The following is a 7,293-nucleotide window of genomic DNA, read 5'->3' on the forward strand; positions in this document are numbered from 1 at the left end:
CACTCTCCTGCTAGCTCCTTGGCCCTAAGAAATCTTTGAAGAGAAATTAGCATTTATTGCAACCCATAAAGAAGCTGAAAAGACACAGGACTTGGAGCCAGGCAAGCCTTGGGTGAACCACATACCCACCAGCTTCGTGGCTGAGCTGTGTAGATCTTGGTTCCCGACTCTGTGACCAGATCATTGTACCTCCGTTCTTGGGAGTGAAAGAGGCTGGTTGGCACAAAGCAAGCATCACATTTTATTTCCTCCTGATATCAGTGCTATCTGCAATTTAGTGAGGCTGGCCCTCTTTCCTGTTCTGCTCTAAGATGCCCTAAGTAAGTCTCTTGGCAAGGAAAAGATATGGCATTTTGACACCCAAGTGTCCAATTTAGCCACGTCATGAAGCCCAGCACACTGACCTTGAAGACCTCAAACTCACAGGTGCAAGCTCACACACCTGAGACTGCAGCGGCAAGCACAGCGGCTCCTATGTCTTCCATCCTTTGGGGCTTGAAGAAGTGAGTTTAGAGTGGAGGAGGCAGAAGCAGAGGAACCCTTGTACAAGGAGCCTCTCCCTGCCAGTGTGCCCATCCTCCCTCACTACTGGCAGATGGGCCCCAGTGGCTTCAGGCTCAATGAATTGTATTTATTGTCAAGGAAACCCCTCCAACAACCCTCTTACTCCAATCCCACCTCTTCTACCCTGTGAGGGGGCAGATATGTCCTCGTGTGTGTGTGTGTGTGTGTGTGTGTGTGTGTGTGTGTGTGTGTGTGGTGGCAAACTTATAGTCAAAATGAGAAATTTTTGTAACCTACAGCATCCCTATTGATTGTTTCAGCACATGATTAGGAAACCTGTGGAAAAGTTCTATAAATGCACGCCAACCAATCCCACTTTCCCATTCAGCACTTTGGAAAACTTTAGGGCTTTGAAAAATTTTCCAGTGGTTCCAGGGATGTCATTGTGACTTTCAGAGAAGGATAGGACATGGGAGGAGGAGAATACATCAAAGCTGAAACCAGTTATGCTCCCATACTCATGTAATTGATAGACATCTGGAAAATTCTATAAGGAAAGAGATAGAAAATAGAATTTATTTGATCTTACAATACTTCAGGTTTCATTTGATTCAATTTAGGACTTCTTATCTCAAATTGTCCCAAAAGGATCCACCTTCACAGCTGCATAGCAGAAAAAAAATAATCAGGGGGAAAAACATCTCCAAAATTAAGAGATCAAAGATTGTAATAGTATATGAAAGATAGGGTGTAGAAAGATTTTTTTAAAAAAACAAGGAATTGACTTTTCTAGCTAGCAATCAGAGATATGGAACGTGATATGAGGTTTCCTCACACAGAGACTCTAAAAGGCAATAAAAACACAGTGTAGTTTAAAGGGAAAGTGAAAAAGTTAAGCTTTCTTTTAGTATCTTAAAAGAAATGGTTCAAATTTCAATGACCTTTCTTTTGTTAAACATAATTCTTGAATTTAGTTGTATACTACTTTTTACAAGAGACAATTATAAAGCAATTCAGGGTTTTAGCAAACCCAAAGCCTTCAAAGGACTATTATTTCTTTCAAATGACTATTATTTCAACAATGCAACGATTTCCACTTGGTTTGAAACTTCCATTTGAAATTCCCTCTGAACCTGAATTATGTTTCTCCTCTGGGGTGACAAACATCTATTTTTTTAAGAGTTTAATTTATTTTTTAAAATGGCCCAAAACTGACATGATCAATCTAGGTGTAAACAGCTTTGGTCAAAAGCAACAAGAGACTGAGATTCTCAGTAATTGGCTTTGCAATCATGTTCCAAAAAAGAAGTTTGTGTTTTGCACAGTAGCAGTTTCATTGCAATAAAAGTTGCCTTCCCGAGGTTAATGGTCTGCACTTTGCTTTAGAAAAGTCATTCTCTACTCTTTTTGGGCCTAAATCACAGTCTGCAGCTTTTGCTAGCTGTTTTTCACAAAGTTTTAATTAGGCATTTACAACTTGATGATACTATTGCCCCTTTCACCTAAGATCAGTAATTTAGCTCTTTTCTAGTAGCAAAAATTAGTTCTCCTAATGCTCAGAGAACTAATTAGCTAGTAGAGGGGCACTGTGGATTTGTTTGATCATCTAACTGTTTAGTTTACACCATTTTCTGGCATTTAATAGCTGTGAAGATCAGGGCTAAGTTGGCCTTACTATGAATCCGATGCTAACAGTTTGTGTAGGTTCACTGGGCCTCCTCTCTTTTCTAATTTAGGAGCTCATTAGGCGACTTTTACTTCCTTCATAGGTGTATAACTGTGAAGATTTTCAAGTGCCGAGTTGTGCCATGCCATCTCAAGGGCTGAGAAACACACGTCATTTCTACTCATGCTTTTGATTCTAAGCCCATGGTTATTTTTTCCTGTATTTTAAGGAAAGATCCATGTTGGTACACAGGGAAAGGAAAAGAGAAAGAACATGTTTGAGACATCTGTGCATCTCCCTGTGGTCCAAACCTACTCTTCTTATCCAACAGGGCACCTTCCGTGCTTCATGCTGAGGCTCAGGCTGAGAGGGGAGTCTGGCTGAGTGTTTGGGAACACACAGGAGTTTCCCAGGCTACCAAGGGTGCCTGACATACAGTGGTCAGCTGTCACAATCCCATCTGAAATTGGCATCAGGCTAAAACAGGGTATGTGTTCCCTTGGGCTACATTGTGGGCAAGCACTCACAGGAGAAGCCTCAGGCACCGTAGAAAACTCCAACTTAAGAGACACGGGGACCTGTCCGCACAGAGCCTTTGAAGAAGGCTCTTAAGGGCATGTTTTCTTCTTATTGATATAACCCAATGCTTGGAGGTTGAGAGTCAAGATTTTTTTACTCTGGGAAAAGAAGAATGAAGGGCTCCACACTGACCTACTCTTAATGTGAGTGCTACCTGTTGATTTTTATTTGGTTCATAAACTTTCTTACCAATATCTTATACAAGTTGATCTTGGGTTTGTTCCTGTGTTTATTTAATCAGAGATTCAAATCTAGATTCAAAAGGGACGGCTTTAGTCATCCCTTGTCAGTGGTTATTTTAAAATTCTTAGAATAGCTTCCTAAAGGGGAGGAATGAGGACAACTTCTTCTTCTCACTGGTCTCAGGTAAATCACTTGCTCAGGAAGTTGAAAAAAGACACTGTTTGACTCTCAATTTAATCTCTGGGCTCTCAGTAATACTGCAATGAGGCCCACAGTGCTGCTAAACTCGCTACAGCTTTGAAACACAATGAATCTGTTATGGGAGAATAGATTTTGCCTGACATCAATATTTTCCTATAGGATCCTGTGACCTGTCTTATAGCTGGCCAAAATGCAAAGAAAAGGGAAGAAGCAAAGAAAGGGAAAATACTGGGAAGAATTAAAGGGAAATAGCAAAGGTTCCACTCAGTAGACCTTCACTCTTATGCCTTCCTGTTGCTTGATTGCTCAATTCTTACTTGAGAGGCTGGTCATCTTTTTGAGATCTGTGTTGTTTGCATAGATAACTCTGATGTTTTGTCACATTATTCTCAGCCTGGAGAATGTCCAATTGAGAGAAATTTGCTTGTAAAACACCTCTCCTCCCACTCTACCCACACATTTAAAAAAAAGGCCCTCTGTTTTTTGACATTTACAAATGTATCTATATAAGGGAATGAAATACAGGCTCTCTCACTATTGTTTCCTTTCCTCTGAGTTTTCAGATTCACTCTCCTTTTTCTCTCTGCTTACTGTTTCTGATTGATAGGGGAGGAGAAGGGATAGACAGGTCTTGGGTTGGAGCAGCACTAATGAAAATCTCTAACTCCTGAGAGACACAGGTCAGATTTCTCTTTTGCTGGCAAAGAAACCCACAGATGCAGCCAAAACCACAGAGTAAAGTCTTCTAAAAGCCCCTCAGACAGCCATATTTTAGAGTTAAGCCTGTTCATTTATATTTGGACAACCACCTGTTGACTTCTACTGGCACTTGTCAAGGGCGGATAGATGGCGGGAACCTGGGGCAGAATTAGTCCATTCACAGGGCTTGCTATTCCCCTTTGAAGACGATGCCATTGTTTTTCATTGAGCCTAGTTGAGGCTCATAAGATCAAAACATGAAAAACAAAAAGGAAAGTGTTTACTTGGGACAGGGTCTTGTTCTCCTCTGGAGATTACCACTGCATTGTCAGAGCATCCCTTTTAATCCAGGAATCGATTAGAGCAGTCTTTACAATGCATTTCCCAGTCCTGAAGTTCAGTGGGTGAGAGCCAGGAAAAGAGATAAGGCAGAGTATCTGAGCCACTTAGAGAACATGAGAGTGGGCACTGCTGATGGCTCCTGCAGTAGCCCCACACATCCCAGATTCTGCTTCTACCTCAAAGGAAGAGGGTAAGATGTAAGCATATCAAGCCAGAAGAAAAAGAGCAGAGTACAAAGCATGCTCGTAGCAAATCTTGAATGTGTGATAGAAAAGGAGATGACAATACTGATGCTATCTTTGATGAGATGTTCTATGCTCTAGACCAATTCCCTACTTCTCCAGCTGATCTGGCCCAGTCAATCTACCTACATCTGAGGGATGAATAACAAGCTCTCCTAGTTCTTGGATGAATGGACCCAGTGTTAGGTGACTGAAAGGACAAATGTAAGAATGTACACCAGAGGCAATGGTTCACACCTGTATTCTCAGCTACTCGGGAGGCAGAGATTGGAAGGATTGTATAGTCCAGTCTAGGTAAAAAGTTAGCAAGATTCCCATCTCAAAGAACAAGACACAGATCTATACTTCCAGCTATGCAAAATACATATGCAGGAGGATTGTGGTCATCTGACAAATAACTTCAAGGGAGAACAAAAAGAGTTCAAGTGATAGAACACTTGTCCTGAGTTTAAACCCAGCACAAGCAAGGACAAACAAATAATTCATGAACAGCTATCCTTTTAGGGGAGGTGGGAAAGAGGAGAAAAATCTAAGTCAATCATAAACAACAAGTCTAAATATTTTGTGCCTGCTATACTCTAGACCCTATGTAAGACAATGATAAACCCATATGGGATCCTACCCAAATAAAATTGTCCATTGCCAATTGTGTGTGTGTGTGTGTGTGTGTGTGTGTGTGTGTGAACTCAGAGCCTGCAAACCATGCTTGAGCTTTTCTTGCTCAAGAGTAGTGCTCCACCACTTGAACCCCAGCTCTGTGTCTGATTTTTTTGATAATTTATTGAAGATAAGAATCTCATGGACATGGACTTTTCTGCCAGGGCTGGCCTTGTACCACAAGCCCTAGATCTCAGCCTCCTGAGTAGCAAGGATTGTAAGCATTGGCCACTAGTGCCTGGCCTTCTGGCCAATATCTGTAATCCCTGAAAGAGATGAGAAAATAAAATTCAAACCTCTAGCCATTTTTTCAGAATAAAACAGGACCCAGTGTTTCTTTTTTGGAAACAATGTCTTGGCCAGATTAAGAATCTGAAGAGTGTATACGGTCCTTTATTTATTTATCAAAGGAAGAGTCAGAACTGGGCTAAGGACAGCGAAGCACAGCAACAGTTTGGGTGACAAAGCCAGTCTCCCCTCCTTCCCTATACATCAGGACATCTTGTCTCGAGTGAGCATCCAGACCCATCAGCTCCTTCCTGTTGTTCCCCTACCCTGTTCTCCATGTCACTCACTCCAAAGCCATTTCTGACTCCACCTGCCATGCCATGGCCTCTGCCACATCTTAGAATCCATTGTCCTTTTCTCTCATTCACACCTACTCTAGCCAGTACTCCAAACTCCAGACATCCAATAGGGTAGCCCCAGGCTCTGGCCTGGGGACTAGAAGACCAAACCTAATCCAGATGGTTTCTCTCTGTCCTCCATGCCAACACAGTCAGTCTTGGAATAGAGGTATCTGTGAAGGGCAATGGGAAGATAAGTATTTGGTTCTGGTGGTAGAGAAACACAAAGATTCTATATTCCCAATTAAACACACCATGGACTACCATGAGACATGAGACAAGACTAGAGCAGGCAAAACAAGACAAAGGCTTCAGCTAAAAGTGACATTTGGTTTTCAAAGCATCAAGTGAACAGACAGATCATCTGGGCAATGGAGCTGAGGCCACTAGAGTACACCTGCTGCCGGCCTGCGTGTGCAGCGTGTGCAGCCTGGGGAAACTGGGGTGCTCTGAGCTAGAGGGAAAGTTGAATATCCATGGGAATGGGTGATAGCTATAGGTGTTTCCTAACAGCTCCTTTACTAACCAGGAGGTAAAGACCCATGGTGGGCCATTAAGGACCTCTGCACTGAGGGAATTCTGTGATCCTCTCATCCAGGAAATTCCGTACTGCCTGGCTGGGCACCCTTGGGCCTCCTCCTCCACGGAACCTCGCATACACACTTCACCATTTTTCTCACCAATTCCAAAGACAAACCTATCCAGTTAAAGCTTCCTGACTCTTCTGTCTTTCCACATGCTGTGCTTTGTTCACACCATTGCTCCTGGAGAACTTTGATTGGGATGATGACCTTTCCTCTCCTCTCCTCTGGTCTTCTCTCCTTTTGCCCTCTCCTCTGCTCATCTCCTCTGCTCTCTTTTTCCCCTTCACTTTTTCCTTTTCCTTTCCTTATCTTCTTTTCTAGATAGTGTCTCAACATATATCCCAGGATGGCCTCAAACTTCCAGCCTTCCACCTTCAGCCACTCAAGTGCTGAGGTACTTGGCATTATTTTCCACCATTCCTGGCTCCTTTCTTAATGTTCAATAGTTCTTACAGCTCCATCACACAGCACATGCTGCCGTGTAAACCCTGTGTCTTTTGTCTCCTATGTGTAGAATTAGAGGCCTCGTATGTGCTAGATGTAGATAGATTTTTAAAAATCTGTCCATTGGAGCTAGGGATGTAGCACACTTGTCCAGCACAAACAATCCTCCGCACAGCAAAAGAAAAAAGGAAGAAAAGGGAATATTAATCGACTCAATCAGTTTCTTCTTTTGGAAGTAGCAAGCCATGAGGAAGGCTAACTTTTTCTTTTGGTTCATGTTTGTCCACTAGTTTGGACTACTCATTTTTTTTCTAAATCAGTACTCTTAGTATAGTAGTGGCAGCAGTGTTGGCATATGTGAGTTGACTTCCAAAGAGACTATATGAAAAAGAAAAGCACACATTGAGACACACACTACAATGGCTAAGGGCATGATTGGCTTCACATAGTTTCTCAGTTTAGTCATTAAAACCTGCTTTTCATCTATGACAGGAAGATAAAATAAGATTATGCTTAGCCCAGAGTGTGATAAGCAGTAAGGTCTTTAAAAATGTTGAGCAAGGGCT

Source organism: Dipodomys ordii, unplaced genomic scaffold (genome assembly GCF_000151885.1).
Source record: "Dipodomys ordii isolate 6190 unplaced genomic scaffold, Dord_2.0 Scaffold62, whole genome shotgun sequence".
NCBI lineage: Eukaryota > Metazoa > Chordata > Mammalia > Rodentia > Heteromyidae > Dipodomys > Dipodomys ordii.